We start from the raw sequence: 11159 nt of genomic DNA, 5'->3' as shown, positions 1-11159 counted from the left end.
GCGTAGTTTCTTAGTTTGAATTTTGGTGACGTCGTGTGAAAACCAAGATTATTCATCAAGGAATTTTTTTTCTGAGGGCTTGGGGGAAAGAGCGTTCTTCTTAGGGTTAGGAGAATTTCAAAGTCAACAGGGAAGTTAAGGTTGGGGTAGGTGTACCATATTTATTCGATTACGCTCCCTGGGCACTTTTTCCAGGCTGTGTGCTAATTACTGTGCTTCTTGTTTACTGCTGGGCACTTGTTAAATTTTCCTTCCAAGACATTGGGCTCTAATTTGGGGATAGAGCGGTTTTCACTTGACTGTTGTAAAACCAAAACCAAAGTAAATACACTAGCCAATCAAAGGGCGTAGTAAAACCAAAACCAAAACCAAAACCAATCCCTTTCGACAGTCAAGTGAAAACCGCTCTAGGCACTTAATCAAATAAATACAATAAATTTAAAAGAGTGGCCTTACTAAATACAAATCTATAAGAAGTAATTATGCCAGACACTGTTTTGCTGACACTTGACAGATAATACAATATTATCCTTATTTACATGCGGTGACACGTGAGTTGTCCAAGTGACACCCGCCCCTGACATAACAAGTTGAAATTCCAGTTACTTATCCTATTGATTTGAGATTAATTCTAATCTTAACCTGGTACATGTGGGGACATGTGGGTCATCCAAGTGACACCCGCCCCTGAAATAGCAAATAAAAATTCTACCAAGTTGATTAACCTATTGATTTGAGATTAATTCTAATTTAAACCTAGTACTTATAGAGGCTTGTGGGTTGTCCAAGTGACACCCACTACTTAAATATCAAATTGAAATTCTAATATTGTTTACTGATTTGAGATTAATTCTAACCTAAATTTAGTACATGTGGTGACATGTGGGTTGTCCAAGTGACACCCACCCCTGAAATAAAGAATTTAAATTCTACTTACTTAACCTATTGATTTGAGATTAATTCTGATCTTAACCTAATACATGCGGTGACATGTAGGTTATCCAAGTGACACCCGCCCCTAAAATAACAAATGGAAATTCTACTAAGTTGCTTTACCTACTACCTTGAGATCAGTTCTAATCTGAACTTAGTATAGAGGCTTGTGGGCTGTCCAAGTGACACCCACTCCTTAAATATCAAATTGAAATTTTAATATTATTTGTTGATTTGAGCTTAGTTATTATAATCTAAACCTAGTACACGTGGGGACATGCGTGTTGTCCAAGTGACACCTACCCCTTAAATAAAAAATTGAAATTCTAGTTACTTATAGTTAATGCATTTTCATGCGTGTACTTAAAATAGGAGTTAAAATTAATGTTACCTTAACTGAAAACTGGCATAATATCATGTTAGTCTAATCTCGTATCTTTATCACTATCCTTCCTTTTGATTTTGGTGGCTGTACATGTTAAGGCTTCCTGGTGAGTCATCCAAATCCGGTTCTTTTTTCTGATAGCTTCTTTTTGTTCTAGAAAGCTTATTTATTCTTGCATAGATCTTACAGTTCTCTTTTTCCGTGACTTGTTTAGTGTAACTTGAGTTGCGACCTCCCTTCTGTGTTGCACGGTGAAACATCCTTAACTGCTTGTGATTTTTTTTCTCCACTGGTTGCCAGTTGAAGAGGGAAATGTTTCCACTTTTTTCCAGGAAATGAAGAACATGGTTAAACTAGTAATTTATCCTCAGTGCATACCCATTACCACATCACGGTAAACTAAGTTATCGGAGGAGACTATCCAACCCTTGACACCACGCTACAGCTACCCGACTGACCTCAAAAAGCACCCCGAATCATACAAAACCACACAACAAAAGCTACAGAACACAATTTTAATCCAACCTTTCCCATTACTCAGAAATCCCCTTCAACCCTGATAGGAGGACTAGGGGTAACAATAACAGATGAAAGTGAAAATCGGTACACACGGGTTGCAGATTGTCGAGGTGAGACACAGGCACTGTGACCAAACCAGTAGCACTAGGAAGGACTTCCTCGAAGATCGTGAGAGACTCCGCCGCATCAGACGAACGGGAGTAATGTTGAGCCATCTCCCCACTCTTCCAACCTATATACTGTGCAACCTGCTGTTGAGATCAACCTAGCAATCTCAAAGCAGTAGACAAACCCACCCGGAAACTATGAGAGGTTTCACTGTCATGAAACTTAGCTTCGGTGAGATACCCCCGAAGACGGTTATTCACAGCCGAGCCGACGAAAGGCCTGGGACTAATATCTCTACTGCGGTCAGAGGCCAGAAAGAAAAAACCAAAGCTAAGCGGACCTTAAGTAAATCACACGCAGTGAGATAGCGAAAGAACGAGGGAGGTCTTTATGCAAAGTTTTAGAAAAAATAACGCAACAAGTAACCCTCACGATCTTTTAATTTATAAAACTGGCTGGCCAATAGGCGACCCAAATCCGATGCCCTGTCGCCTGTGAAGAAATCTATTACAAAAAAGGTAGCATCCCTAACCAAAATATACTAATTCTAGACAAGGATTGACTGTCAGCAATTTTTCCCCGTAAATGAGCAATTAAATTCTGGAACTTAACAAAGAAAAATGGCACAGCTTGCGAAGGCGAAATAGCCATACCCGCCTGTTCGATGCGAACAAAGTTCAAGTATTCCTTGATGCGAGGATGTGCGATAGGATTAGTGTGGTCGATGCGACCAAGTTTATTAAAGATGGACCTGAGCTTTCCAAGCAGGGAGTCAACGGTGCCAGTGGCCAAACGGCGGGGGCAGGCGCAAGCTCCTCCGGAACATGTGGGGACATGAACCACCGTTCGCCCCGACGAATCTTTATAAATGAGAAACTTAATAACGTCGTCTACCTTACAAGATGAAATTTTTTTAGGCGGGGAAACTGACATGAGAAACGTAGATAATTGCTGCTCAAGGGCTGACTTCTGACGTTGATAGGGCCGACGCTCAAACAAAGACTTAAACTCTTGAAAACGCTCTTGAATAACCTTCTCATCCACAGGACCCCTGCCACGGGGAACAGCTGGCACCAAGAGCGCAGCGGGAACCCCACACGCTTGACAGAAATTGGCATCTGCGTCATTCGGATACAAGCACGAACCACAAAGACGGGCTGGTTTCCAAGGTCGCGGAATCTAGCAGAAAACCATAAACGGGAAAAGGTTAGAAAATACAGCGATAAGCCCACAAGTCCCACTGAAGACATCGCGCCAACCAGACATGCGTGGAGCAAGAAGGAAAAAGCAACACAGCATCGTCGCCCTTCCTGCCAAGCAAAAGGCGATCAACCGCGACAGACTGAAGGAGAGCCCACCAAAAACGCCTGGGGCGCAAATCTGGGACCACCAGAGTAAGGGCCCCTTGGAATCCCTGATCCAAAAAATACTTCAATAGCGGACCAAGTAAAACAAAAGGCGGGAAAGCGTAAATGTTATGTTCCAATGGGATGAGCTGCCCAAAGGCGTTAACCCCCTCAGAGGCCGGAGTAAGCCAAGGAGAATAATGAGGAAGCATTAGACCAGAACGATCCCTTTGACAGTTACTGTCTAACGTCATAAGATCGAAGGAGTGAGGACCGAATCTGTGCTCCACTGAATTGCAGGCCTTTTCCGACAACATACAGTCAAGGTCTGAACACGCTCGAGCAGGTGCGTTCGCCATATTGTTGCGGGAAGGAACATAATGGACATCAATAGCCAAGTTCAACTGACGGCTTAACTCCAAGATTTCCTTGACAGAATCGTTAACAGATGAATTCTTGCAGCCAAAATTGTCCAAGGCGGCCTTGAGGGTTCGATTATCAGTATGAATATCAACCCTAGAATTACGTACATGGTCTCGGAAAGCCAAGAGTGAGCGTACCAAAGCCTTCGCCTCGAGAGAGTTAATATCATCCGAAACATCCATCCAATAGTCTCTGGACTCGATCCTTCTCCCGTCCTTAAAAAGAACTCCACCCCACGAGCGTTTAGAGGCATCAGAGAACAGGGAGACTACACAATGTTGCTCCGACCTCCAAGGCAAGCAATCTCACCAATCGTCTAAAAAGCGCCAGTACACGACATCAAAGCGGAGTCTTCCTTGGACTTTAGCAGCAGCCTTGGAGGAACGCGTAAGCTGGGCTATTGCGTTAAAGACTTCGCGGACGTAAAGCTTGCAACCAGGGATGGCTAAACTAAAAGAAACAACCTTGCCAGCGAAACGTTGCAGCGTTTTAAGACTGACACAGGAGGATGACAAAATACTTTCCCGCAAGGTCGCAAACTTGGTCTTCTTATCCTGGAGAATAGGAAAAGCCTGGTGCATAGAATCGCATAAAAAACCCAAAAAACAGACCACCGTAGAAGGAACATGCTGCGACTTGTCAGTATTAATGAAATAGCCAGCTGCGATCAGAATGTAACACAGACTGTAAGCTGCAGCTTCAGCTCTCTGAGCGCTTGGTAGAATGACGGAACGCATCGGAGAGGCAAAAAGCCGACCCACATGACAGTCGTCAATACTCCGATATCACTTTCCGCCATCTTAGATTGCGCGCCGCACCAAAGCGAGGCTGGACGGGCATGCCGGCATTTGAAGGGCTGTATATACAAGGGCTTTGAGTGGAGATACCATATACAAATATGGCAAACGATCATTGTTCTGTAAATTGCTGTACTAACGACAAACGCAACGAAAGTGGAAAGGATTTGTCGTTTTTTAACTTTCCCTCAAATGAAACACAGCGATCGCAGTGGATTGCCGCAATAAGGCGAGATGAAGGACCACATTTTGAGGTTAGTGTGACATGTGACGAGCCGCGACCAGCGAGATGTCAAACGCAAGAGTTTTATTTGTTGCCGATATTGAAAATTTTTAAATTTAAGACTCAGTTAGCCCGCTCCTTATTCATGAAATAATTACTCAATACATATCCTGATAAAATCCAGTCAATTAATCAACCTCAACTATTAGATTCAAGCACTTTTGGCCGAAGCTGTCAATTTAAACGCACGTGGAACTGGTTTGTTTGTTTTCATTGACTCGAATATGGTCATTAATATTCTGAGATTCTCCTGGAGTTTTTCGATTTAAGACTCGTTTGGTCCGCTTCTTATTCCGGAAATAATTACTCAATACATATCCAGACAAAATGTGCAGTCAATTTATCGAACCTAGATTATTAGATTCAAGCGCTTTTGGCCGAAGCTGTCAAACGCACGTGTAACCGGTTTGTTTGTTTTCATTGACTCGGATGTGGTCAGTAATATTCTACGAGAATCTCACTTGTTATCAGCATTTTAATTTGGAGTTTTAAACTTTGTTTCCTAGATCAAGAAAGGCTGTACTCTAGTGTGTTCTGCTCACTTCAAGCCAAGTGATATGTTTAAAAGTATAACAGGGAGAACACGCCTTAAAGCAGGAGCTGTGCCATCTCAGTTTCAATGGACCAAGGCCTGCAACGAACGCTCCAAAAATAAACTACAAAATTTAAAAGAAATAAACGAAATGCAAGCACAGGAGGAGCGAAGACAATCAATTGTCGATTCATTCTGCCAGGATGTTGAATTAAAGCAAGTGACTGAACAAGTGGCAGTGCAGGAAGCCAGTGCTGGCGCTGAGCCAATGGAAGAAATGAATGCTGAACTGGAAAACGAAAACATTCAACCTGCCGAACTGAGTGCAGAGGAACAAATTGAAATCCTTAAAGCCAAAATCAAAGATTTAGAGGAAGAGGTGGAAGATCTCAAAGGATCCAGGTTTGGAGCTGAAAATATTTCCAAGGATCCTGAATTGCTGTCATTTTACACAGGCTTTGTATCAAAAGAACGATTCGATAGCTTTTATGGCTGGGTTGAACCATATGCAAAAACTATGATAAAATGGTCCCAGATTCAGCGTCAACGAGGCAAAGAAAACTACAAGAGAAGGCGTAGCTGTGGAAATTTGGCATTGTCACTCTATGACCAATTTTTTTTATTTATGATCAGACTAAGATTAGGATTACTGGAGACAGACTTGGGAGTAAGATTCAATATTAGCAAGAGTTCTGTTAGCAGAATTATTTTAACTTGGGCAAATTTTCTGTATACAATGCTTGGCCAAGTGCCAATTTTGCCTACAACTGCTCAGATAAAAAATAGTATGCCTGAGTGTTTCAAAACCATATACCCTAAAACAAGAGTCATTTTAGACTGTACCGAAATCAAGGTCCAAAGGCCTAGCTCCAAGGTTCTAAACTCAGAATTTTACTCAGCATACAAGTCGCATACCACCTTAAAATGCCTAGTTGGTATTGCTCCTCATGGCGCTGTAACATTTATAAGTTCCCTATATCAGGGAAGTATATCAGACAAAGAGATTACAAGACGCAGTGGTATTCTGTCACTAATCCAAGAAGGAGACGAGGTCATGGCAGATAAGGGTTTCCTGATTCAGGATTTATTAGAACCCAAAAAAGCTACATTGACAATCCCTCCTTTCTTGTCTAAAACAAGGTCTATGCAGTTCACCTCCAAAGAAGTAACAGAAACACAACAGATTGCCCGCCTTCGTATACATGTTGAGCGAGCAATCAGACGAATCAAAGAATATCAAATTTTTGACAAAGTTTTGCCACTTTCGTTGGCTGGTTCGGTAAACCAAATTTGGACAGTTTGCTCTCTTCTTACAAACTTTCGAGGTCCACTATGTTGAAACTATAACTTGCTTGTCAGTATTGTTTAGATCTTTGAATTATCCATACCTCCCTCACAAAGGAGATTTTTTTTAGACCCACTTCCATCTCCCACCCTCTGAAAAAAATGCCTCCCCCCCCCGCCCTGCATCCCCTTCATCTCCAGGCATTTACAAATCCCTTCTATGGGAAGAGTATGGACATTCTCAGAAACTACACATTCCTTGGCAAAGCTCGGTTCAGTAATGTCAGTTGTAACAGTTAACCATGGAAACTTGTTTACAATTTGTGTGATTCCAGAAAATAATTACATATTTACACCTCTTCCACTACGGAGATGGAAATTTGGGGTGCAGGTTCGACAAAAAAAAAAAAAAAAATCTACCCATTCACAACCTGTCAACAACATCTGTCCCATTATCTGGTAGTAATAGCTATGTGCTTTTTTAAGTTTATAAATTCCATTTACACATTTCAGATATGGCAGCTGAGAGATTGAATCCTTAATAGGGCACTTGATTTCCAACAGCCCCCAGGGACTGTTTTCAGAGGGATCATAGACCCTTCGATCTGGAGAGGCAGCCAGTTGTGGGCAAGACGGGTTGATAACAATCCCGGCAGGGAAAACATTGCAATCTCCACTGTCAGCATATGCGGAAGCTGCCTCTTCTTCTGTATTTATGCCATGCTTCTTTGCCGAAGTTTGCACAGTCTTCTTCAGTTGTCTGACTGCCAATGATTCAAAGTCAGCTCTTCGTATACACACATCTTTAAATTTACTGGAAGATAATCTCTGTGCCCTCAAGTCATGCCACTTCTGTGTGTCAGATTGCTCCCTTGTCTCTTCCTCATGTAAACAAGATTGTTCTAGTGATACACTGAGTCCTTCAATAAAGTTTATTTCTGCCAATTTGGGAACAAATAAATAATGGTTTTCCCAGTGATGGCACATCAAAAGCTGGTGGATTTTCTGGCCCGTCAATGTCCATGTGAATTTTAGGGTCATTTGTTGTGTTTTGGCGCTGCTGGTATGAGATAACTGAGCCACAAGCTACCTTTCCGAGATTACTGTCCACAAAGTCATATCTGTTCGTTTCGGGAACAATGCTATTTATTTGCATGTCTTTATATACTTTGAATATGTCCTTCATGGAATCTATGATTTTAGGTTCCCCAAATTGTTCTGGAATTGGATTGTACAGAGTGGACCGTACACCATCTATCCTGCGTACTTTCTTTTTTGAAGGAGCATCACTGCTTGGAGGTTTTACCTGTTGCACTAGCACCTCTTGTACCTCACGGGGATTAATTCCTGCTGTCCTTTGTGGAACATGCCATGTCTGTGGAAGACTTGTTTTAGACATGACGGGAGGTACACTTCTTAAACCAAGTTTTCTGTAGTGTTCAGGGAGGTATACCAGGCCTATTGCATGATTGCAGAGACCTGCTCCTGCCTCACAGTTGCATGAGGTACTGGTTATTTTAACTTCTGCATCCCTTGATATTCTCACCTAAAGAAACAATTGATATGTATTTATATCTGATTTGCAATGTGTGCGAAACGTTCTTATTTTTATTCTTTACTCAATCACATTTTTTTAAATAGTGCCCAGCAAATCAATAAACAGTAACAAACTAACTGTAAAAAAAAGAACAAACAAACAGACAAACAGAAACCAGAAAGTACACTTAAGATATTTTTCCTAGATTGGTTTGAGCTCAGACGAAACAATAAGGCAGTGACAATACCTGTAACCTCCATGGCTCCTCATTTTTCCGCTGGGATTTATAACTTTTAGCCCTTACGAGGACTTCTGTGTCTTGAGTTTTTACTGAAAGTAAAGGGCGAATATGAAAGTTTAATACTCTATACACTATAGATTATATCACAGGGATTTCAGTCATCGAATCAAGGCATAATCGAAGGAGAAACACAATATATGATACCCAAAACAGCATAAATAATGGGAATCACACCACTGTTCGCGTACAATTTCTCAGCCAGAGCAAAACCAAATCAACGGGACTGAAACTTACATCTGGTACCCGATTTAGGCGTGATGTAAATGAAGCGAGATTTTGTGACGCCTCACACATCACACGACACTGGACATGCGCAACGCGACAGAACCATTCGGCTCTGCACTTGCAAATCGCTTTTTAACTCTAGGCCTTTTTTGTTTTTGTCTTCCAACCATGTGATGATGTCGTTGTGCACACACTCCGCCGCAAGGCAGTGACCCCATCTGAAGTTTTCGCTATCATTCCGGAAACAATTATGACCTTATGACGATATCAACGATATCATTACGGGCTGAAGAGTTTATATCGTACGAGCCCAGACCTTTCGTGGTGGTCAGTGAATTGAAAGCTACTGGACTTCCATTGTGCTTTATTGTGAGTTTGTTTTCGCGATTTGTGACTCTTCTCTAATCACAGTTAGGTCAGGTTTTCCGGCTTCTCTTCAAGCATTTGGGCTTCTCGATGAAGCCGAAAGTGCGGTGTGTTGCGTCCACAATTTGCGGTTTCTTCCTTCGCCTACACTGTAATGGATTTGCGTAGCTCCAACTTACCTCAGTTCAGTATATTTTGACACAAAAGCATATCAAATTATCGTAGCATAGCCGACTTTTGATGTGTAGTTCAGACGCCGATCAACTCTCCTTTTCACGGTTTATTAGGCCATCTTGGCTTGGGGCAAACACGGCAAAAATTAGGAACCGCTATAATGCCGCCAAGAAGAGGCGGATTTTCAACATTTACCACTACTGTAAATAGTATTATTGATATCATTCATTTCACAGAAAATAAAGCAAAAAGAAGGTACGACGTCCGTAAATTTGAATTATATTTTGATCTTCCCAGGTGGCTTCTAATTTCATGGTAATTTGTATAATGTTGATTTGCATAATGGGTTTTGTCTGAAATCTTAAAAATTCGTTTACTGTCGTTATAGCCAGAATCTCTTCTTTATACTTTATGAAAATAATCTCAAAAATAGTCTTAAAATATTTTTTTGCTGTGGAAATCCGCCTTTTATGTAGCAGCATTACAAAAGTTTCAAGTGGGCCAAAATCCCACACATTCACTGCAATGTTAGTCATGTTTGCCACCCAGCCAAGATGGCGTCATAAATCATGTAAAGGTCTATTAGGTAAAGGTCTATTAAGTACAGCACAAGAGCATCATCTGAATCAGTTTGTTACGGCAGATGTTATCATGCAAAAATGTAAAGTTAAGTTCAGCAGGGGCTGTGGCATTATTCAATATTGGAGCACCAGGTGATTCAAGCAGCGCTTAGCCTGTTCCAGGCCTTCAGCTTGTGGAGTGCATCGCTGTTCCCAAGTGCTCTTCTCGTGTACCAAACCAAATGCTTACATTATGGTCATTATGATAACACACGGTACCCCGAGTGAATCAGATGTCGCGCCAGTCTTGTTCTGAATTCCTTATTCTCAGATTGTCCAACTTGCTCGCTCTCACTTTGGTAAAAGTGAAAATCATTATTCCTATTCCCTGCAACTATTCCCTGTAACATATTCACTGCTCATTATGCATGCAGAATGCCAAATTGAATTTGACACCAGTTAGGGGTGCGACTAGAATCTTGGGTTTTACCCTTGTCCTGCCTTGACTGTAGAACTGTGGATAATATTTACTTGGAAAATCAATGCATGTGCTGTGAAACCTCTATTAAGCCAACACCCGCCATTAAGAAAGAAACGAACCCTTATCCAGCGGACACCTCTATTAAGTGGATGCGGACACTAAAATAAATTGTATTTGGCTAATTTTTATTGTTAAAAACCTCTATTAAGCGGACACCAGATTGAATTGTCAATAGTACTCGTAACATTGGCTTACGTCCTTGAAAACGTACTGAATTAATTAATTTGAATAAATCAATACATTTAGCTGTCAAAGGTTCACCGAAAAGTCTTGCAAAAAGTACAGCACAGCTTCCTTGACAACATGAACACTTGGGAAGGTCCCCAAGGTGTCCGCTTAATGGTGGCTTCACTGTTTTCGGATAGTTGGGAAAAAAAATCCTCTGCATACAATACATTAATACAATAAACTTTATTAGAATTTGAATTTGCGAAAGCAAAATGGTTCTAATATCTTTGAATATCTAAATTAAATCAAAACATTACATAATAAATTATTATTAATATAGAATCCAAAACGTAAGAAAAATTTAATAACAATAATAAAAGATACCAATGTCAATAGAAATAGCTACTATATCAATGTAATAAATATCACTGATTTAAGTTACAAAAAGCGCAGCATTGCGGAGAAAACCCAAATTCCTTGATAGCCTGAGTAATGTTCCCCCCCCCCACAAATTTGTCATGAGGTAGGAAGAAAAGACGCCATTTTTTCAGTTACAACCAGCAAGCATCCATAATAATTTTGAACTAATTGTCTGTAAAAGTACAATGCAAGTAATCAGCATGCAAAGAAAGTACTGTCCGATAACCCGTGGCTAGTGAGTTTTGCTATCGATCTAG

General features: G+C 41.0%; 2 pseudogenes; one reads left to right on the top strand and one right to left on the bottom strand.

Annotated features, from left to right (window-relative positions):
• The first annotated feature begins 4508 nt into the window (after nucleotides 1–4508).
• On the top strand, nucleotides 4509–6251 carry LOC140931051 (uncharacterized; annotated as a pseudogene).
• Nucleotides 6252–6952: 701 nt separating this feature from the next.
• LOC140932227 (uncharacterized) overlaps nucleotides 6953–11159 on the bottom strand; it is a 61523-nt pseudogene continuing 57316 nt past the window's right edge.

This window comes from Porites lutea, chromosome 3 (assembly GCF_958299795.1).
Source record: "Porites lutea chromosome 3, jaPorLute2.1, whole genome shotgun sequence".
Taxonomy (NCBI): domain Eukaryota; kingdom Metazoa; phylum Cnidaria; class Anthozoa; order Scleractinia; family Poritidae; genus Porites; species Porites lutea.
Note: the sequence above shows the minus strand (reverse complement) of the source record. Positions and strands in the feature narration are given on the sequence as shown.